The 24,072-nt window shown below is 32.7% G+C and overlaps 1 long non-coding RNA gene across 3 annotated transcripts; it reads right to left on the minus strand.

The window, feature by feature from the left end:
• Window positions 1-4,587: 4,587 nt before the first annotated feature.
• On the minus strand, window positions 4,588-24,060 carry LOC143255531 (uncharacterized). Of its 3 annotated transcripts, XR_013030689.1 has the most exons (5): window positions 23,963-24,060; window positions 22,159-22,248; window positions 14,728-14,834; window positions 11,463-11,645; window positions 4,588-7,525 (listed from the first exon to the last, which is right to left on the minus strand). It is a non-coding gene; the product is annotated as an uncharacterized LOC143255531 (long non-coding RNA). The 3 variants fall into 3 exon arrangements; XR_013030690.1 differs by lacking the exon at window positions 22,159-22,248; XR_013030691.1 differs by lacking the exon at window positions 14,728-14,834.
• Window positions 24,061-24,072: the final 12 nt, after the last annotated feature.

Below are 24,072 nucleotides of genomic sequence, written 5' to 3' on the forward strand. Positions count from 1 at the left end.
TGTTCAACTATAGGTGCTTTGTTTCATTATGCATAGTAAAGAAATGAGTGTCTTGTTCTTTGAGATAACTTTGAAATATTCAGCATGGGTTTAAAGTTTACAAGGTTTTCAACCTTGTTTTAAGATGCCTTGAAGGCTATTATGAGTGTCACTTCTTTCTTATCTTTGAATGAAACAGCCCATACATATTTAGGAAACACATCAGTACACGTCCGTAAATACTTAAACTGATTTTTATAATAACTTAAAATATCTAAATCTAGTAAATCAGCCTGCCAATATTAATCAATACACGAAATATCACTCTTTCTTGAAAATCTATATCTTACAGGTTTGTGTAAAGTATATTTAATTTGGTGTCTTAAACAGTCCTTGACATGATTTAGACTTAATGGTATACTTAATGCTTTCCCTAACTTATACACCACTGTGGCTTGTAGGATGTGAACTGTTATAATAGAAATATTTTAGAGTTTATCCGTACTATTTGCTATATCTGACTAATTTGAACTAACTTTTCTGTAGCAGTAGTTATAATTTGTTCTTTACAGTAGGCAATATTAAACTTTAGACGACTGATAATATTAACAGGATTCAGTATTTAACAACAGCCCATAATAACAATCAAGAAACAAGTGATTATATACTACACCATTGGTTTATAAAAAATGAACCTATTTAGGTATGATGGGTTCCAGTCTTTCAATAGTGCAATCTTCATACATGACCACTGTTTACATTTTCAGCAACTTGTGCAATATTCATATACGATAATATTTCTGCAAATCTTTTTCGGCTAGTAGGATTAAAATTCCTGTTTCTTCAGTAATATTAGATCAGATCGATTACGTTACTGTTTAGGAGATATCATTTATTAATTACTATTTTTCCTCAATCATTCCATTTATATTTCTACTTGAACACATTAAGTTTAATAGTATTTCAACTTTCTTTCTATAGTTTAAAATTATGCTGTCGATGATATCCAAACTATCACGAGACGTCGATTACGTTTTAATTTCTATTGGTTCTATGGATTGCGAATAAAAGATCTGCTTGTTATCACAAAAAAAGGATCACTACCAAAGTGAGCTCTTTTTAACTGTTGTTATTTATCTACAAGAAATGTTAAAGGAAAGATATACAATTCAGATCCGTTTATTCAACATGGTAGTATAAAATCATGCGAGTATATAACACTGACATAAAAAATTATATATATACACCAAACAATAACAAATATAAACTCTGATGTACATACAAGGCTGTTCAGTTCAAGAGTTATTATTCAGTTTATTTAGCAATTTAATATTGAATGATTATTTAGTTCTCATGATAAAATTTAATTATTTTAAAATAAATAATTATGACAACTTTTCTACTTATCTCTGTTGCAGTTGTATGGTGCGTATGTAGTTTAAATGTTGTACAAGACTTTTGTAATATTGTTGACGTAACCTTAGACGAATATTTTAAGTTTTTCTTGTTACATTTAATACTGTTCTTACTATAAAGCTAGATATTTCTAGAATTTTTTGTCACATGCTAGAAATACGTATAGTTACAGAGAGGAAATAAACAAGGTAATGAATGGAAAGAAAGTTAGTAAAAGTGAAAGAGGAAGTGAAGTTAAACTGAGTGTAAGTTTATCCATTAGGCTGATATATAAAGGGTGTTTCACGGTTTGTATTATGACAACAGAGATACAAATAATAATTTGTCGCGTCAAAGGGTATTCTAAAGTAATTTAACCTGTCTGTGTGGACTAAGATAAAAAACAACCATTTAGAGCTGTGGATACAAATGTGGTAACCAACAGTTGTTGTGGTGATTTTGAAGTAAGTTTCACAGCTTGAACTGTAACAATAGAAATAGAGAACAATAATTCGGCTTGTCAGTTGGGTTTTAAGGTCGCCAAACCAGTTTGGGTGGACTTTGAAAACGAGAAGACAATTATTTAAAGCTCTGGATACAACTGTTGTAACCAACAATTATTGTGGTGATTTTGAAGTGAGTTTCACAACTTGCATTGTAACAATAGAGATAGAGAGAAATAATTCAGCTTGTCAGTTGGGTATTAAAGTAATTGGTCCAGTCTGTGTGGACTGTTAACATGAATAATAATACTTAAAGCTCTGGGCACAACTGTGCTAACCCTATGGGTAACGTAAGTACATTTATCATTGATTGTATTGTGATAAAACAGGAGAATAGAAATAATTCGGCTTATTAGTTGGGTTTTAAAATAATTGAATCAGTTTGTGTAGATTTTTGACGAAAAAGACAGTAATCCAAAGCTCTAGATTCAATTGTTGTAACCAGTAGTAAACGACTTTTTTATATACGATTGAACTGTTCTAAACGTATTATTTTAAAACAAGTGGGTTGTGTGCTGTCCGTTTATTGTTGAAATGAATCGCAAACAAGTCACAAACACCTACTGTAAAAAATCCAACTCCTATTTAAAAACTAACATGATGAAACACATTTTTTTCCCTTATGCGTTATTTTTCGTTCATGATTCTGTTTTTGAAATATTTATTTCAATCAGACGACGGAAAAAGTTGAGTTTGTTATGAAATTCCACCTCAAAAAGGAACACTTTTGCTCTTAATGAGTTTTTTTTTCTTTCTCAGATTGACCGTTAAACTCTTTCAAATACTGGCGGATTGGTGATGATACACAACATTTTATAAAAGTTGAAAAACTAATAATTTTTCTGTAATGTGTTATTGAAAAGAAGCAATTTGATACATCATATATTTTTTCTACGATTAACCGCTCAGGAGTTAAAGAGTATGACAGACATTTCGCTATTATATATATAGATGATTTTTGTACTGTAACATAAGATTATCTATATCACTGTGTAGTTACTTTAACATTTTCAATACTACGTCTTTATTTCCATGAGTTTTCTCTTTAGTTTCAATAACATGTCTTCAAAGCCTTTTTATATCTTTCAAGCCTTCGGTATGAGTACAGTAATCGAAAAAAAATTATTTAGTGCCTTGATATTTAAGTTTCTTTTACACTGATGAATTTGTTTTTGCCTCATTGTGTAAACTATTCTATATTTACCGGTTCTCTTTATTAGTACCTTCAGATTGCATAAATATATTTCTTTTACTGTTTCTGTTTAAAAAAAATATGTTATGGCAACATTAGCCTGAAGGGTTTTAGAAAATGCAAAAAAAAAAATTAAAAGTGTTCGTTAAATTTGATTTTTCTGGAGAATTGTGAAACTTACAATTTTTACTCAATTTTCTAAAGATTAAACTTGCGAACAAAGTTTACATTCAAGCATAGTTTTCAAAAAAGCTCAATACAAAAAGAGTTACGAATGCGTGAAGTTCTCTATAATAATCTGCATGTTTATTTTAATAAATGTAAGGAGCTTTTTAGATGGCTAGATTACACACACACATCTTCGGTTTCCTTGAAATGTAGAGCAATAAAATTATGGAAAGGATAATTCTTAAGCACCTAAGAAAATAAAATTTTCTTGGCAAATTCAACTACAGAACTGGTTTCTTACTCAATCCTGACAGCATTATCACAAAACCAGTCTCAGTGTGTTCTTTTACATAATGGAATGTTTATGGAGCAGTACCTGTCGGTCACTCAGTGCATTTGCGGGAAGACTATGATGATATGAGAATGGTCATGGACTTATTAAAATATCATGAGCACAATTGGATCATTTGTGTAGACTTAAAGATGGTCAACTTTCTTCTTGGACAACAGAAAGGTTTCACCAAGTTTCCATGTTTCCTCTGTATGTGGGACAGCCGAGCACGAGACAGACATTGGGTCCAGAAAGACTGGCCTATTCGTGACACCCTTGAAGCAGGTATGCCAAATATCATACAAGACCCAATTGTAAGCAGAGATAAGATCATCTTTCCTTCTCTTCACATCAAATTAGGTTTGATGAAGCAATTTGTCAAGGCACTGGAAACCGAAGGTGAATGTTTCCAACACATCATCACAGCTTTACCAGGGTTATCATTTGAGAAGATCAAAGCTGGCGTGTTTGATGGCCCACAGATTCGAACCCTAATTCGTGATGATCAGTTTGTTGCTAAATGACCGCTTTAGAAAAGGCAGCATGGTTATCCTATGAACTACAATGAACTTGTGAACAGAATGCTTCTTGATCTCGGGTGCAACATGAGCATCAAGCTTCATTTTTGAACAGTCACCTTGATAAGTTCCCCTGACAACCTGGGGCTGTGAGTGACGAACAAGGAGAACGATTCCACCAAGACCTAAAGGTCATGGAAGAACGCTACCAAGGGCGCTGGGACAAAAGTATGATGGCTGACTACTGCTGGAGTATTAAACGAGATTGTCCAGATGAAGTGTACAAACGCAAAAGTTACAAACGCAAATTCCTACCTGAATAAAATACACAAACAAATTGATAAGCTATTCCTATAATTTCCTATAATAACGAAAAAAAAATGTCAAATTGCATAAAATCTGTAGCTTGCAGACAAAACCGACTTCAGATTTGCAATCAACACACTCAAATTGACTCTTAAGCAGAGGTTCCCCAGTTATCCCGTTCTTAAGCTTTTTGCCACCTACAAAACTGAATTTAGTGAAATTCATGGTTCCTTTAAAAAACTGTTAATCTATCTGGGTTAAAAGTGATATATTCTTTGATTATATTTGAACAAACTAGTAGCTTTAAACTAGACATTTTCCATAAATATAACCATCGTAAATTAAATTTTTATTTAACGTTTACGAAATGCGATCAATCTCTCTAGCGTTTGCATTTATTAGTCTGTTATTATACGTAAGTCCGATAAAGGAAATACAGTAGTCATACTTAACAATGTTAATTATATAAACCAAGTTCAGTTCGTACTGACAAATTAAAATAAGTTAGAAAAAACTCTGACAAGATCTTACCTTTAATACAGAACTTAAACTTCAAAGATTTTCGCTTAAAATAAAAAAAACAACATATTTCATATACTGTTTCCAATTACTTATAGCTGTTGATTTTCATCGAGATATTCTTCATAGATTACTAAAAATTACATAAAACTAACGTTCCCTTAGGCCTAGTCTTTCTGCTATTGGAAGTTACAGTCGTAAGTTGGATGTTTTTCTTTAAATTATTTCTTTCGGAATTTACTTCTTCTGAATTGATCATTTAAGAGAGTTTCACTTTTTCTAACCAAACCACAGTATTGTCATATTTTTATGACAAGTGTTAATGTTGTGTTCGCTCAATGAAACTATTGATTTGACCATAAACTTAGTATATTATAATCAGGACAACGTGAAAAGGATTAGAAAGTTTAAATTAAAAAAAAAAGGAATTTGATACAACGGATTAATTTTTAATATTGAAATTTATGACCATGTAAATGGGTAGCAATGGGTTCTTGTTTTGTCCTTTTATTAACAAACTTCTTCAAAAGTTATGAAGAACAGTAGTTGAATAATCGTTCTTGTTAGTTCAAGCCTATTTGCCACACTAGGTATGTTGTTGATATGTTTGTCTTGTTGAATAACAATGAACAAGTGATTCCTTTTTAGTACGTCTTAATAATAACGAATTTTCTGCTAGATTTGTAAATGAACACAATCTTTCATTTTAGGTATTATTGCTTAACAAATTTTATCTAATAACATGTTAGATGCTTTTGCAGATATACTTTTACGGGTCTTTATTACACTACAAATTTTATACCTGTATCATTTAAACACAATTTTATTTTCGTTCAAACTTAAGCAACAACTAGTTAATAATGTTAAACATTATAGATGTATATCCATAGGGTTCTCAATAATCGTTCTTGTTAGTTCAAGCCTATTTGCCACACTAGGTATGTTGTTGATATGTTTGTCTTGTTGAATAACAATGAACAAGTGATTTCTTTTTAGTACGTCTTAATAATAACGAATTTTCTGCTAGATTTGTAAATGAACACAATCTTTCATTTTAGGTATTATTGCTTAACAAATTTTATCTAATAACATGTTAGATGCTTTTGCAGATATACTTTTACGGGTCTTTATTACACTACAAATTTTATACCTGTATCATTTAAACACAATTTTATTTTCGTTCAAACTTAAGCAACAACTAGTTAACAATGTTAAACATTATAGATGTATATCCATAGGGTTCTCAAAGGTGTTCCGTTTCAAGAATAAAACCAAATTTATGAGTAACAAATATTTTTATTTTGTTTTTAAAGTAAATATGTCATGCTGTGTTGTAATCTAAAAAGTGTGTATAATTCTTCTCGTGTTTCATAACATGCACACATTTTACTGACGTCACGACGGTACAAATTGCAAAGTTAACCGTCCCTTAGATGACGTCATTTTAGTGTAGACTGACTGAATGACAGACAATACACTACTGTATAGTGATGGTAATGGTTAAAACAGGTGAACCATTCAGACAGTTTTGACTCCCTTTCCGGGAATCATGATAAAAAAGGGGGAGAGGTTCCACATAATTTTATGGACAATAACGTTAAAGGCAATGTGAACTATTTTCTATTAATATCAAGCTTTTGCTTGTTTGCAAAGTTTATAAGTTTTTATAAATTTCCAAATTGCTCAGTACTGTTTGTCCTCAACTACACGTAAGGCGTATTTCAACAATTTTTTGTTTTTGTTTTCAGAGTTTCTTCCGATTTAAAGACAGTTTTAAAAATCCTGGGCCCGGCATGGCCAGCTGTGTTAAGGCGTTTGATTCGTAATCTAAGATTCACGGGTTCGAATCCCCGTTGTACCAAACATGCCCGCCCTTTCAGCCTTGGGAGCGTTATAATGTGACAATCATTTCCACTATTTGTTGTTAAAAGAGTAGCCCAAGAGTTGGCGGTGGGTGGTGATCACTAACTGCTTTCCCTCTTGTCTTAAACTGATAAATTAGGTACGGCTAGCGCAAATAGACCTCGTGTAACTTTGCGCGAAATTCAGAAATAAACAAACAATAAAATTCCAAGTGTCTGAAAATATACCTGTTCTTTACGAGCTAAAGACGATATCACTTTAACGATAAGGCATCTACGAAGAAAGATTTCCGAACATGTGTATTTTTCTAATTACAAAAACTGACGTGTATTTAGGCACGATTAAGCTGGGTATGATTCTGCTGTATAAATAGATCCTTTTGACATTATTTTCTGCGTTTCTGATGAAAGAAGTTTTATATTTCAAACATTTCTGGTCATTACTCCTTTAACTCAAAATGAATTCGATAAATAGCTTAGTTAAGATTTTCACAGTGAAAGTTCCTTTTCCAACTTTTTCTATACTAAAACTTTTCGGTCTGATATGAAAGAAGTTAAACAATCATAATTATAATTAATAATAAACACATTCAAAAGGAAAATAATGCACATTTCTGCTGCTTGTTGACTGTCTTCCTGTGGTTGATGATTGAGAACTAGGGATGGTTTCTCACTACATGGACTGCGATATGTACGACAAAACTTCATACTGGGTGAAGGAGAACCCGTGATTTGGCTGGTGCTCAGTTCCTCTAGTATGTAAATAAAAATTAATCTTCTTACCAGTGAGAAAGTATTTTTCTTTAACGATGAACTTTCAAGCATTAAAATCAGTTAAACTTCTTGAAAAGTATTGAAAATATGCGGTTAAAATATTTTATTATATCGGGCGCTAATTTTACGTATTTCATTTCGTAGCTTCACAATTTGTAAAATGTTCTCTTCCTTGCTCTATATTTTTACTATTTTATTTAAGGCCCGGCATAGCCAGGTGATTAAGGCACTCGAGTTTTAATCTGAGGGTTGAAGGTTCGAATTCCCGACACACAAAAAATGCTCGTCCTTTCAGCCGTGGGGGTGTTACAAAGGACGGTCAATCCCACTATTTGTTGGTAAAAGAGTAGCCGAAGAGTTAGCTCTGGGTGGTGATGACTAACTGCCTTCCCTCTAGTCTTACACTGCTAAATTAGGACGGCTAGCGCAGATAGCCCTCGTGTAGCTTTGGGCGAAATTAAAAAAAACAAACACTAATTTATTTAACCAATATAAAATTGCGGTCTAAATTTGTTCTAATTGTCTGTTTCATTTCTCTATACATACGTAAATCTATTAAAAACATAAAAAAAGATAGTAATTAAAAGTCACTGTTGGAAGCAATGTTTTTAATTTCAAAATCAAGTGGTATGCTAGAGTAAATGCTAATTATAGTGAAAACACTGTATCTACAAAGTTGTTCTAGAATAAATAGAAATTTTGAGAATCTAATAATCCAGAAGTCTTATAGAATTTGGGGAAACGAAAATAGCTTATAAATGAGAGTAGTCAGTTTGTGAAGACTGAATGAAAATTGAAGAGAATGCTTAGTGAATTTTGCGTTCAGTGTCAGAAAAGTGATTCATATATATTTACTGGGCTCATTGAACTACTCAGACGATTAATGAGAAAACTCAACAATTATTTGTAAGTTAGATGTTCTGACAGTTAATCAAGAGAAAAGAGAAAGAGACTAAATATGATCAACCTAAAGAACAAATAAAACAATGTAAGACATGACACCCACAAATAATTACTGATCCAATACTAAACTGAAGTTGCACAGGTAAAAAGATACCAGTTTGAAACAAATTATTCAGAAGATAACAAAGAGTGCATAGGAACCCTTATGGCAAACAGCCATTCTATAAACCTCCAAAACAAAACACTGAGTACATTGAGATTCATTATGCCTATGAAATGATTTGTTATGCTAAAAGTGGGAAAATTTAAGAGGAGGGAAATTACCACATCAATTAGTACTTCATCAAACATTCGTTACAATCAGAAGTGCATTAGCAACTCCACAACTATCCAATAGTTGGATGTGTAGCTTAGGTTTTATAAGCTTTTATGTAGCTTAGCTTTTAAAATTATAATTAAAGATTTACACTAGTAGCTACAGCAATATTGTGTTGGAACACCACTTGACAAAGTTTCTGTTGACATGCTTGACCATCTACTACAGAGCAACAGTGAAACTAAATACATTTTTATTGGAATGAACAATTTAATTGACTTGCCAGTAGCATATGTTTTTAACAAGTTAGTAACAATTTCAGTAAAAAAACTAGCCAACAATATTTTTCAAGAAGAGGGGTAAATTTGGAATTTCACTCAGATTAAAATCCAAATTCTGAATGAGGCTTGTTTGCCGAGATGTATCAGGTCCTTGAAATCAAAAAGACCATGAGCAACAACTTCATCCATATTCTGTTGGTATATTGAATAACTACAACAGTACACTTTTAATGTGTGAATGAACATAAGAAAAATATGGGGTCAAGGTTTTTCACTGCTAATTATGAGCTATCATATAGAAGCTACAAAATTCTATTGGACATTCTAATGTCACATCCAGAGAACAAGTACTCAGCAGCCTTACGCAGACTGTATAGAGAGCTAAGGAGAACCACTGATGTTATAAATAACTTTACTTAGGAGAGATTTAAATAAGTTGGCAGTAAAATGAAAAGTCACTGTAATGTCAATGCTGATAAGACTAGATTTCATCAAGGTGTCATGGTATGGTTGTACAATTGCCATTACAAAAAAGGAATTCCAGAGTTAAGCAGATGATAGTAAAAGCTACATGTTATACTAAAAAAAAAAGAAAAAAGTGATGTGGTTTACAGAATTTAGGAGGATAGGCAGTCTAAGCCAAAGATCAACCACCATGATAATCTTACGAAGAATTTTGTTGAGAGAATGGCCAACAGGGTAATTTTAGAGATGAATTTTACAATGAAAAGTCAATCTGCTGAAGTTCTCAGGGTTTCCATTGAGACCTTTTCTAAAAGATCACCAAGGATATACTCAGCAGTGGATTTGCTTGATCATAAATCCAGGGAGAATTCTGTCAGTAACAGAATAGTAATAAATAACAAGGACTAAGAGGTGATTTTTTCTGTATACCATAACACTCCTAAAATAAAAAAAAAAAACATTTGGTGTGAAACAGTTTCTATTTATTCTCTTTAGTTCTCCTGTTATTGTTTCTCTTTTGTCTCATTCTGGTTGGTGTGATTAGTTATGGAAAAATATCAGCTTCTCACATTCTTTGTTATGTAAGGAGCTCAATATTTGTCTATCTTGAACTTTTATGATTGTTTCTAAGAATGTTAAGTTTTCTTCTGCATTGAGTGGTTTTAGGTAGGTTAAAGTTGCCAAGAAAGTAGTAAACCTGCTGTTGTGTTTATTTTCCATGATCCCATATACCAAATATGTCAATGATGTACCTGTATCACATTTTTATAATTAAATCTATTTTGTTTCTATATTTGTTAATGGCTTTGCTTTCTAATGTATGCATAAATATTATTGCAAATGTGACTGCTACTCTGTCACCAATTGCTTTTCCTTTCTTTTGTTTGCACAAATTGTGTCTGAATTTAAATATAAAGGTAATGATAGGTTATAAAATACAAACTGTATAAAACTTATTAAATAAGTGTATTATAAACAGTTTGTATCTGATGATGACATAATCTTGTCGAAATGTTGCACATTGATAATAAAGTATTCTTCATTACCCATTCAAGCCATACATATCTCTGAATGCACTAAGTGTATTGTCATAAACTTTTTCAAGCTTACAGTAAATATTTTAGATATTTTGTACACAAAACACCTGAATTTTTAATAAAGTACTGTTACGAAGGGTTTGTCTAGAAATTTATGAAGCCTTTTTTGAGTGACTCTGAGTGAAAGATAATTTTAATGTAGAATAAAATAACTTCTTTCCATCTTAAAGTTTCATATTCATTTTCATGACAACTGAAACCTTGTAAATGAATATTAAGTTGTTTTTGGGAAAACTTTACACCTTAGGGATTGATATTAGCGTTTTCACCTTGCTGTCCATAGGACAGGTAACAAACCAAATTTACTTGTCCTGCTTAGTTCTTAGCCAGTCCAAAACGTAGCCTCATATAAATTGTCTTATTTTCATATTATTAGTTTAAAATAAAGTAGAAATCACAATTTTTATAATGTTTGATATTGGTTTAAATGTTTTTTTAACTAAAAATTGTGATAACACAGTGATATATGACACCGTGTGTCGTGAACCTGACGATGACCGAAGAAGGTCGAAACGTTGTTCGCTCCTCTACATAGAGTTTTTTCTATCCATACCAGCCATTTTTTACATGTATATTTTTCCCTACAAGTGGGTTTTCTCGTCAACACGGATGTAACAAATATGCCCAAATCTAAACTTGCATCTTAGGCTCATAGTAATAAACTATCATCTTGGAAAAGCAACATTTATGCACGATTTGTATGCTTTCACTTATAGAACATGTATATTTAACACTGTTAATGGCTTGGGCTACTATATTTCATTGGGCATCTGCTTGACGGGTATATATAGATATATATATAACTGTAATGCCTACTGTTACCATTCCCATGGCAAGAGTTAACACAGCTTACCTTCTGGCTCAATCCAGTTTCTTCCACTGCTGTTCGATTGTAACTGAAAGAGAGTCCCAGGTTCCAGAAGAGAACCAATGATGGTCAAGGCTGCATAAATATGAGCTGAACCACGTTAATGGACATTAACCCCTAATTTCTGACTTGGAGAATTAATAGTTTCTTGCTCGGAATTTTTTCTATCTGCATGACGGTAAATGTTCCGTTACAGTCAAATAAAACACAGGATATACCAAATTTACACATGATATGATATCAAATCTACATTTTGTGAATTGTTTTACTCTTGATAATTTTAATCTACTCATAGATATTTTGATTCAATATACTCGATTATATTTTGCACAACTCTTACAAAAAACAGTAGGTAATATATATATTTTTTAATTCCAGACATAGTTAGGCTTTCCTAAATACTCTTCCTTTCATAAATACTTTGAGAACAAAACTCTCTCTAGAATTAATAAAAATAACAGGCATATTTTATCTTCCAGTAATACTGTTTTATGTCAGTATTCTTGGTTAACTTCATGACACAAAATCTTGATTTCAATTTGCATGTTGTTTAGTAGTGGTGTTCTGTGAACTGATATATTTTTGTTATACAATACTCATAAATGATTTTACATAAAACAAATGCATACGTGAACAAACCACACATGGAAGTTGTTATATACACATATCATCATAACATATTGTTATGTACACAAGTAGGTTATATCAGATTTCCTCTGGAACAACCACAATTAACTTCAGTAGCTATCACGAATTTCCTTTCCCAGAATTATATTTCAGCAATGGTCTCTTAATGTTCTGCAATCTGGAAGCTACAAAACTCACAGGGTAATGTTTCCAGGTTCACGACATAAATAATTACTGACAGAATTAAACTAAATTAAGATATTTCAGCTACAATTTTTTTATCAGCAGGAATTCATATTTGTGGTGTTATTGTTGTATACATCTCTATATACTTTTGGAGAGAGTACAGCTCTTTCACTGCACATAGAGAAAGAATATATATAAAGTGAAGTGCACTAGTGAGGATCGCGTAGTATATCGCTTAGAACGTTTCCACTTGTCTAGGTTAAGCAAGTGATTGTCTTGAAATGATGGATGATGTTTTATTTTATGAAATCACTCGAAAACTCACAAAGAAGGGGTTGCAATGCCCTTTAACCCACTGATATTTCACCCATATGAATATTATACCTTATGATAAGTGATTAAATATCACCGAGCATTCTAGTAATATCTCTAAAATGTAGCTCGAGTGACTATCTTGCAAAGTAAGGTTTGCCAAACCCGTTTGGTTCTGTTAAATTCATAATAAGTAAACCACCTTAACTTATGATGAATAACGCTACATTAAAACTGTTGGTTTGCCACTCTAGCTAAGATTGCATTTTTTCCCCTCACCTGTTCATTTCAGACGATTCTTGCCTGAAATGATTATATAATGGTCCATTAAGCTGGAAGGGAGCATAATTTGCATTGCATTATTCACAGAGGCTTGGGTTTTAGTCCCATGCATTTCTCCTAAGAATTATCGGTTAAAACTTCTATAAGAGTACGTCGACAATGTGTGCGCATACAGAGTAACAAAAATATTCAGAGACCCTGACATTTGAACTAGTAATTGACCCTTAATCTAGGAAAGGAGAATTATGAGTTCTTCTGGAACTGAAAATTCTTTTGGACCACTGTATCACTTTAGGGACCAATTCATCTTCTTGTTCATAACTACTTTTAACTTTGATAGATGCCATGTCTATACAAAAGAGGCTTTTGTAACTTAGACACACATGAATGTAAGTTAGGGCAATGCACAATTCAGATAAAACACAGGCAGCTGCATAATAAATTATCTTGTACTCACAGCACCAAAATGTTTTCATACCTATCTATTATAAGGTAATTTCAGATAAAACAGATTTACCGTAATAATCATGTGAGAGTTTTTCTTGGTATCGGGAGATTCTTCAAGGTATCTACGGCAAAAATACTTCTGTATTACCTCATTAATGATTTCGTGTGAAATTGAACAGAGATTTACAGTGGAAATAAATAGGCATTATTTAAAATAAATACTGTTATCAAGTATTCTTTACGTATCACAATAGACAGTTGTTTCTAATAGAAAGCTAGCAGTGATCAATGATTTCGTTGTGAGATAACATGATATGATATGACATGATAAAGGTTATTATACTTAGCGGTTCTTTGACAGAGAAATAACAATTTGGATTTGTAGTCTTTTTGATGTACTTTTGTCATTACTTGCATGGTATGTGGTTCTCAATTCAGGCAGACCATGCTTCGGTGAAACAGGCTAATGAACTTTAAAAATGTATAAGGGATGACAGCATGCTGGATAATATGATTCTGTTAAAATGCACCTCCTGGCTCTCAGCATGGAAACACAGACTACGTTGTTGCACAGTGAAGCCTTGTAATGGACTATCCTGATTCTATACAACATGTGGGGGTTGATATCATTGTCATATCCGTCATAAAAAACACATTATGTTATAGAACATTTTGTTAATTGGTGAATACCGTGATTACTCTATCAGGACCTATGGAAAGAGCAACTAAAGTATTTCAGGTAACATTGGTGATCATTGCTGTGTAGCAAGATAACACTCTACTATCGCTAGTAGAGGATAATAACTTGAATGCATGTAACCTGTAGCATTTGTATGGTCAGTTACGAGTGGAGCAATTGTGTTGTACCATCATTATAAATAATTAAGTATTGGTTTGCCAACTATGCTGCAGCTAGTGGTCTCCAGAGCTCTATGGCAAGAAATTCTTCCTACTTTGCCTAATACAAAACAGAAGAGCACCTACATATATTTTTTAACATTAGGTGACAGTTCTTATGGTCAAATTATCTAGACGTTTGGTACTGATATGAACAATGTGTGATGTATGCTGCCCAGAGGAAAAACTACTACGATAGAATAAATCCCAATATTGGGTTTCCTTTAAAGAGATAGCCATGGATACTGAGGGTCTTCTACTTCCAGAAGTCATCAATACAAACTCATTACCATCGACTACATCATGAAGCTTTGTCATGGATTAACCATTATTAAACACATTTGCACCATTCATCACTAATGTGTTGCTGAAGCATATGATAACATGGTTTGGAGCGCTAAAAAGGATTCACATGTTTACACGGATTAAGAGCAAGTTTTAATAGCTAATTATTTTGTGCATAAAGTACAAAGTGTTAAGTGTGGAAAAGGTATTTCACCTTTATAATCTTTAGTCTGATGGATTGGAAGAACTGGTGATATCGACTAATAGATAGATTCTTGACAAGCCTTTTTTACTGGTCAGCCTGACTGGGATGAAAACGTGCTATACATGATAATGAGATATAGATTAATTGAGTATAAATGCACAGGATATTTGTCAAATATGTTCATAATTAAGTGGAAAATGCAACACCTGTTGACACCATGTAAGGTCCTCATCCACGAGAAAACATCCCACAACGTCCACAGTAATAATTGAAGTGATTAAGATCTACAAGTATGCCCAAAAAATAACTGTGAAAAGCCAGTCAATGATAAAAGTGTTACAACATGACAGTAAATGTATGAGCTGGGTCTGGTTGTTGTAGCAAAAAAGACACTTAGAACTGGATGGCACGGTGTGTATCTCACAATCTTGTAGATTGGTGCAGTTAATGTATGACATACAATAGATTTGAAAGCACATTTTAATGTGTGAAATACTGATAAGCTGCTTCCCAGATAAACTATTGTACACTGACTGGACCAGAAGTCTGAAGTTAAGAGTGACTAGTCAGAGGAGGATGAGGATGCTATCTTAAATCCTTGTTATTCACCTGATGAGGAAAAATGGAACTAAAAGTACTTATTTGGCTCTTCATGATGAGCCTAAGGAGGAACTACTAGTGTTAGAGATAAAAAACAGATTTCATCAATATGGATGAGTCTGATTGATCAAAACAGTTATGATGTTTGTTTGGTTGAGAAACAAAAGCCTTAAAGAGTTTTACAACCTATGTTTTTCAAACTGTCAAGTGATTCCATGAAGCACTGTGTATTCTGCAATGTACAGTAACTATTAGTTCAACAGTAACTAGAATAAGAAGGTTAATGTAGAGTATAACAACAGCTTGTCTAACTGGAGATATTAGCTAAAGGTTTAAAACTCATCTGACAGCTCAGAAAGCAGGGTAAGCTTGCCTGAATTTGCTGTGAAACAATTTTAGTGAAACCTTTTTTATAGCTAAAAACTCTTGATTGACTTTAAAAACTTGGTTATCTCCAAGATGCCCAAAACTTTCACTTTCAGTATTGGAGATGACGACACTGCTAAACTTTGGAACCTGGAAAACAGCCTGACATTTGCTCTGGCTGGGCCCAGTAATGAAACTGTATTGCTGGGTAATGCATCAGATATAGGAAAGTTTGCTATTGCAATCAACGGGTTGGCCTTACAACCTACAGAGGTTCTACGGTCTCCAGTGGCATCGGTAGGTTCTATGAATGTCAAAGGTAAGGAAGCAGTACCATCACCAAAGAAATACTCTTTCAAACTTGTAGGATCCAAGCCTTCAAACTACTCTCTGACTCGAAATTCTCGAAATTCCAAATTGTATTACACATTACTTTCATATCATTATTTAAAAGTGTTTATGTGTAAGTGTGTGTCATATACATTACAAAGTATGTATTACATACTACTTTCTATAGAAACAAAAGTTTCCTCCATTGTGTATGATTACTAAAATAGAAAAGGTTTTTATTTTTATTTTGCTTTTTATAGAGAGTAGGTAAGATTTACTTTGTTTAGTTTTTTCATTTTGTTTATCCGTTTTAAATGTAGTTTATTAAACTACCTTTTCTAAAGAGGGTAAATAACTTTTGTTACATTCTTGTGAATTTTTGTTATTGATCACATGTTGTTGTTAAAACGTATTTCTTATATGTGTGTATATACTTATATTACATACTTAAATATTATTTTATGTATTTATTTTTTGTTAAAAAGCATTTTATGTATAAAAGTCTTTTAAGTCAAAGGAAATATTTTATTATTAGGTTGTTCAGAAATAAATATCGTTTTTGAACTGTGAAGTTTGGAAAAGTATAAACCAATGTTGTGAAACATGCTTTAATCAAAGTAAGCACCGTTTGCTTCAATTCATTTTTGCCAACGTGTGACGATGCTATTTATGCCCCTGCTGTAGAAATCACAGTTTCTATAATGAATGACCCCTTGAAAGCTTCTTCTGCAGCTGTCTGGTTTTTAAAGCGTTTATTGTTCAAAAAGTTGTAAAAGTGCTTGAAAAAATGAAAATCTGTAGGGGAAAGGCCTAGGGAATAAGCTGGACGAGGCAGAAGTTCAACTTCCAATTCTTTCAATTTTTGGAGCGTTATTCTTGACAGGTCTCATAACGCCGATTTTCAGTTCATTCGGAACCCGTTTATCCAACTTTTCGTCTTTCCAATCACACTCAGGTGGTTGTCAATGCTTAATTTGCTTGTGCCTAGCTTTTTTGCTAGCTCACGTACTGTTGTGCGAGGGTCTGTCTCAACTGCTGCCCTTAATATGTTTTCACCTAAGGATGGCTTCTTTTCACGACCTACCTGGTCTTCAAGATTTTCATCACCATATCGAAACCTGTATGTTCAGTAATAGATCTATGGTCGAATACCTTGTTGATGTTCCGTGTAGTTTCGGTAGATTTTCATCCAAGTTTGAAATCGTAGAGGAAAATCAGACAAAAGTCCAACTTGTTCATGGTGATTTGGGGATTGCGAAACTTACTCTGAGTAGAGTTGAAACAGCAGACAATTAAGACACCTTGTAAGCGACAAACGTTGGAGTAAACCAACCAACCAAAAATAAGTTACTTAATATTCAGCTTCTAAATGTTATCGTGAGAATTTCGACATTTATTTCTGGACAACCTAATACATAACTTATACTGATAAAAGGATTTCTCTGTGTTTAAGTTATTACTTTATTGACTAAGTGTTTTCGAGTAATGTATTTTCAGTGTTTTTTATTTCATCATGGGTTGTTTTGTATTTGTAACTGTACTTAAAAGGTTGTTGTTGTATTTGAGTGTTGTTCTCTGTTAAAGGATTTTATTGTCTGTATAGCAAGCAGATTCATAGGAACATTTATTTATTTAAATATGAATAATCGATACTTGTGTATTGTTTAAAATTTAATAAATCTTTAAAATCAACTCTTCATATTTATATAATTTTAAAAACTTAATTCAAGCCGTCAACGGTTTCTTCTCCTGCAGACGACGTAGATGAGATCTAAACATTGTAGATATAGAGTGTATTTTTTAAGTGGAAGTTGTTGGTTCAGTTTAGTTTTTATAATTATATAGATATAAAACTTTTGTTTTAACTGTATATTAAAGTTATTTGTTTGTTTTAGCGCAATGATATGTTGAGGGTGTTTTTCGCGTCCACTGTGAGGGAATTTAATCTTGTATTTTAACATTGTAAGTCTGTAAATCTTATGCTGATCTACAGAAGTATTTTAGGAATGGGGAAGTTAACGCACTTTGTGTTCATACCAGTTCATGAATTTAATGTTAATTGTTTAAAGTTAAATGTAATTGCCAGATTGAAGATTATGTGTGTGTTTTATAGCAAAGTCACATTGAACTCTGCTGTGTTCACCGAGGGGAGTCGAACCCCTAATGTTAGCGCTGTAAGTTCGTAGACTTACCGCTGTCCCTGCTGGAGACGTCAGCTTGAGGACGAACTTCAAACAGAGAAGGAATGAAAAGTGTGGAATGTGGACATACTATACATTTTTTACCTTCTTATGTGAATTAAGGAACTTTCTAAAATTTTTATGTCGTCTATTTTATGCAATTTTTGCATAAATACACAGCCCAGAAAACTGTTATTTTATTAATCTCAGTTTTCAATTCTTTAGCAGGTAATAACTTTTCCACTTTGGGAATATTGCTGCATTATCATACATTCTGCAAACAGGTCAATAACAGCAACGTAATTGTACTTACAGCCATTTGTGGTCTACTTAGAACCATGCCTCCTACTTATAACTATATTTTCTTGTATGAGGACAAACAATCACATGTGTAATGCTGTTCGTTATGAGTAATTATCACGTTTCCTATTTTACACTGAGCGTTGGATTAACGACAGTTTCACTTGGTCATCAGAATGAATAAGGAAACGTAAAAATATCATTTGAGAGTAAAGTTATTGATGAATTTACAGATGAAGTGAAAGTTGTGTTCATGTTTTTTTTTTCTCCATCTATATAAAAGTCAGTGACAACGCGAGACTTGTAAAGCATCACATCACATTATGCTTAAAATGAACAGTGTAATCTTTACTTTGAAGCTCGTGTCCTGAACTGACATAAAGTGTGACGTGTTTCATTTAGGTCAGTTGTAGGGATGTCTGTTTGATAAAAGTGTTTGATTTAACTAAGTGTTTTAACCACAATTTGTTTATGGTATACAGATACTACATTTTCAGTCTTTTACAGTGTGCACTTCATATCATATTATTTTTATTAAATTAAAGTTTGGAACAGAGCAAATTTAGTAGAAGTTATATGATGAACTTCAAACATAAGGATTATAACAAGATTCTCTAAGAACATTATCAACTGTTTCACGGACTATTATTTCACACATTATTTCATCTGAGGTAACTCTGCATCTGTTAAAAGAAGCAGAGATTCTGTAAATACCATTGATCCAACTTTATTATTGGTCAGCCATAATGTGAATACGTATCATAGGAGCAGCTTTGACGTTTTCAAACACCTGTTAAAGAAAGCTAAGTCTCGCTAGCGAAGTCTCAACCTTGTTTAAGTTTCGATAAAAAAAATTATCATGTTTACTTATTCTTTTATTAACAATTCAACTTCTATTTTCGTTTTAGTTTAATAAATACGTTTACTCGAAGTTAAATACAATATATTCGCTTATTTTAACTCTAACACAACAATAAAGTAGTGCTTAAATGCTTAAATATTAACCAGTTTGTCATTCATTATTTTTCTTCAGTTAAAAAAGTCACTGTTCTTGACCTTCCTTGCACTGAGGTTTTTATTTCTTTTTTCTTTCATTCTACCTGGAACAAATCATTCACTACATTTCCACACGTTAGCTCCACAAACTTCTCATTGTTTACTTGACTCATCTTTAGAATACTCCATATCTGCTCACAAATACAGTTTGAAGAATATATAACTTAGTTACCACTTCCTTGTGGAATATAGTAAAGGTTATTTTAATTAAACTGTATGAGTTTCAACAATAAATGTTACGGTGTAAATATTTTTTCTAAGCTGGCAGAGCTTGATTATGATTAATTACACTTTTCATACATTAGGCTTATAAAATATTTTGTCATTACATTATTTATTTGTTTCCTTAGAAGTAGAAGAGTATATATTGCTATTTCAAATGGTAAACATAGTGTGTTTGAGATACTATTATACACTCTTGATGAACTCTTAGGGATTGAATATGAATCTAGAGTTAATTATACAATAGGCCTAAAACAATGTCTTATGACAAGTATTAATTAGTTTAATCGGTTTCAGTTATTTACTAAAGAAGCCTTCCTTAGTTATTGTAATAGGAAACAATGAAAATACTGTATTTAATATTAAAATTTATGAATGAAAAACGCCTACTTAAAATCATGTCTCCTATTTACAACCATATATTTCCTATCTATAACCATGCGTATCGTACTTAGAACCAACTGTCTGCTACTTACAATAGTACGTCCCGTATTAAAACTGCTTGATCCGCAAAGATTTCTCTCTGTCTTTCAATAAAATACAGCTGCAAGTTAAATCTTGTTAGTTATAACAGCTATACGCTGCCTCATCATAATAATAATTACATTGTTATGAGAAGCATTATTTTCATTGTACAAAGAAAGTGTACTACAAGATGATAAGTTTGCGCAAATTCATGGAAAACTAACATCTTCAGACCTTTATATGGAATACAGATTTATCAAAAACACGAAAATGCTAAATTCGCGTATCAATATGTTTGTAGCAATACCAGAACAAATTACAGAGTGTTTGCTTGTTTTGAATTTCGCACAAAGCTACATGAGGGCTATCTACTCTAGCTGCCCCTAATTTAGTAGCGTAAGACTAGAGGGAAGGCAGCTAGTCATCATCACCCACCACTAACTTTTGGGTTACTCTTTTAGCTAAAATAGTGTGATTGGCCCTAAATTTATAATGCCCATACGGCTGAAAGGGCGAGCATATTTGGTGTGACGGTGGTTCGAACTCGCGACCTTTACGTTGCTAGTCGAGCGCTCTAACCATCTGGCCATAACGGTCCAATTACATAGAGACCTGAATGGTGTTTGGTGATAAGAGTTAAAAAAACAGTAGATGTGTATATGGAAAGGAAAATGAATGAATTAAACTAGAACTAGAAAAAGAAAAAGGTAACGAATAGAGTTGAAACAATGGTGATCTTCCTGTGTCGTCACTAGCTTATCATAAATTATAGTTTTCAGAAAAAAGTTGTTGTTTCTGTAAGTCCAGTAAGCCACACAAGTCGACAAGCAAGCAGTAGTACTATCCTAGCAATACTTCGTCATAACTACATATGGCCCGAAATGGCCAGGTGGGTTAAGGCGTGCTACTCGTAATCTGAGGGTCGCGGGTTCGCATCTCCGTTGCACCAAACATGCTCGCTTTTTCAGCCGTGAAGGCGTTATAATGTGACGGTCAATCCCACTATTCGTTGGTAAAAGAGTAGCCGAAGAGTTGGCGGTGGGTGGTGATGACTAACTGCCTTCTCTGTAGTCTTACACTGCTAAATTAGGGACGGCTAGCGCAGATAGCCCTCGAGTAGCTTTGCGCGAAATTCAAAAAAGAAACAAAGAAACATTACTACATATATTCTCTAAAAACGCGTTGTTGTTCACGTTACTGCTTTGAATAGCACCTGAAACGTTTCAGAAATATAGAAGTTAATGGCATTTAAATTTAAGGACCTGTCATACTACAGGGAATAACTTAAATAACATGTACTTGTTAATGTTACAATAGCGTAAGGAATACAAGTAACAGATATAATTAACTTATGCATTCGTGCAATTCTAATGAAATGTAGAATGTGATAATATTTTTCTCTGTTACATAACCATAGATTCCAGGTTTCGTTGCTAACCTTGCTGTTTATGTTTCAGAAAGTCTCTTTTCTTTAATGAAAAACTATTTCACAAGATGGAACTTTGTGTTGTTTTAAAAGTTTTACATATAGCTTAAGAAAAGGGGTATTTGCTTATAGCCATCCCTGAATTTCAAATAAAAGACTAAAGGAAAGGCGGCGAGACATAAATATATGATGAACCAATTAAATAATTTTCCGTAAACGTAGGTGACGTATCATAGATATTCTTACAGTATTTGTTATACTATTATTGTTGATGCTTAACGTACACAAAATCACTTAATGTAAAATGGTAATATACAACTTAAGCTCACTTAATCTCGTCGAAATGAAACTGGAGCAAAGATAAATCATTAATGAAACATTTTCACCAGGATATCGAGTTTGTTGAGCTAGAGGACGGTATAGGTTTCACAACTTATACAAATATATAATTTGAAAACCTCACAAACATCAGATTAACAACAAATATACACTTACTTGGTCTCATTCGAATAGGTACAACAAACCAGCCTTCGTCATTAACTGCTACGAGGATCGCATAATCGTTAAAGGGCTACACATGCAGTTCTAAATAGTGAATTGGTTAAGAATGATCGATTTTAGTTGAATATGCTGACATACATTTAGTATAAACATGTGGATCAATTTCTCACATATCCTTTTGTTCTTTTGTCCTGAATAATAAAATAGTGTAATTCGTAAAACGTTTTGATCTCTTAGAAATAATAAGAAACCTGAAGAAAGAAATGAGACAAAGTGTAAAAAGTATCACGTTAAAATGTTATTCAACAACTATCCACATTCCGGAGCAGAAATGTCATCAGATTAATTGCTTCAGGATATTCAATTAATGTTTATAACAATAGTGTTACAGGGATACTTGCTTTCACTCATTCCTGGCTTTAATTACATTGTTTTATAAGCTTACGTTATAATTTACAGTGCTTTTCTTCTTGATGTTTCTTATAGTTGGTTTTGTTCACAGTGAATTTTTTTTTCCGGTAGTTGATTTGGTGTTAAACAAGAGGTGATCAAGGAAAAAAAAATACTTCTCTTTTTCAATAGTTTTTACATTTGTTAAACGTTAGTTTTATCGTGTAGCAGCTCAACCTAAAAATAAGCAGAATATGATAATCATGACAGTAGTTTTGGTTTAAAGCCAGATACAGTAAGAATCAACATGTTCATAATCGCTTGTTCTTTGTCATGTGTCGGCTCAGTCGGTAAATAAATGAAATATGATGGTCAACACCGACAGAGAAGACGTCATATATACATTAAACAGTTGAATTTATTCAGGTTGAAATTCTCCTGTCTTTAGTGGACGATGATTCGCCATTAATTTCTTCGATATCTTAATTTGAATAATAGTAAATACCGTACGTTATATGATATACCTTACTCCTAATTATTTAAGTAACGCTATCAATTAACAGTATTATTTACAGTTTATATTCATAATTTAGAAATAATGAAGAATTCAAGTTTAAGCCTGCTATATCTTTTCCTGTTGTTGGTAAGTCTCTCTTGTTAGATGTTTGTTGGAAGTAATGAGCAATCCTGGATGAAGCCTGTTATTTCTTGCCTGTTGTTGGCTGGTTTAGCTATAGTAAGCTGTTATTTTGGCTAATATTTAGTCGTAAGTAACGGATTTTAACATCAAAAATAATGTAGGTTATGAATAAGCTTTATTAGATTCAAATGTTTTTAGAATAAATGTTTTGTTTGTAAAGGCAGCTGAGTGTTGTGAGATTTTACAACAGTGACATATGTAGCTACTAATAAACATATTTCATTTCTACTTTAAGGTCAATTTCTTTAATTATATTCGTTACTTTTATCAAGCTGCTTGACTAGTTTTGTCTAACATAAATCCGAGGAACATCCTCTAGACATGTTCTTGTGTGGAAAGTGTTGTAGATCCTTATTGTTATTTTCATACTGGTACCATGAAGTCCACAAGGTAGATTGTACTCAATTTTTCTTTGTAAAATGCAGTGTTGGGTATAGGACATAACGCTATTTTCTAGCAGAGTATTTCACTTCATTAGTGTGATGTATAAGCGATACGTTATGAGTACGAACATAGCCTTCTTCTACACATGTAAAAATTTAATTGAATGGAAAACATACAAGTGAAAGATATATAAATATGAAAAAATAACAAATAAAAATCTGTTTTGGGTTGAAGTTCCATGCAGTTTAAAAAAGAAAGTTTCACAGAAGACAAGAATACAGAACGAAATTTTGTTTTCATTACTAATGTTTACAGTTCACTTACCTGATTTGTTTCAGATGCTCTTGAATCCCCTGTAGGCCTGCATAGGTTCGCCCCTTAGCGGTTCTACAGAGTAGCGGTGTTCCTGGGGACTGCGTAGTTCCAACACAATG

Source organism: Tachypleus tridentatus, chromosome 7, assembly GCF_004210375.1.
Source record: "Tachypleus tridentatus isolate NWPU-2018 chromosome 7, ASM421037v1, whole genome shotgun sequence".
Taxonomy (NCBI): domain Eukaryota; kingdom Metazoa; phylum Arthropoda; class Merostomata; order Xiphosura; family Limulidae; genus Tachypleus; species Tachypleus tridentatus.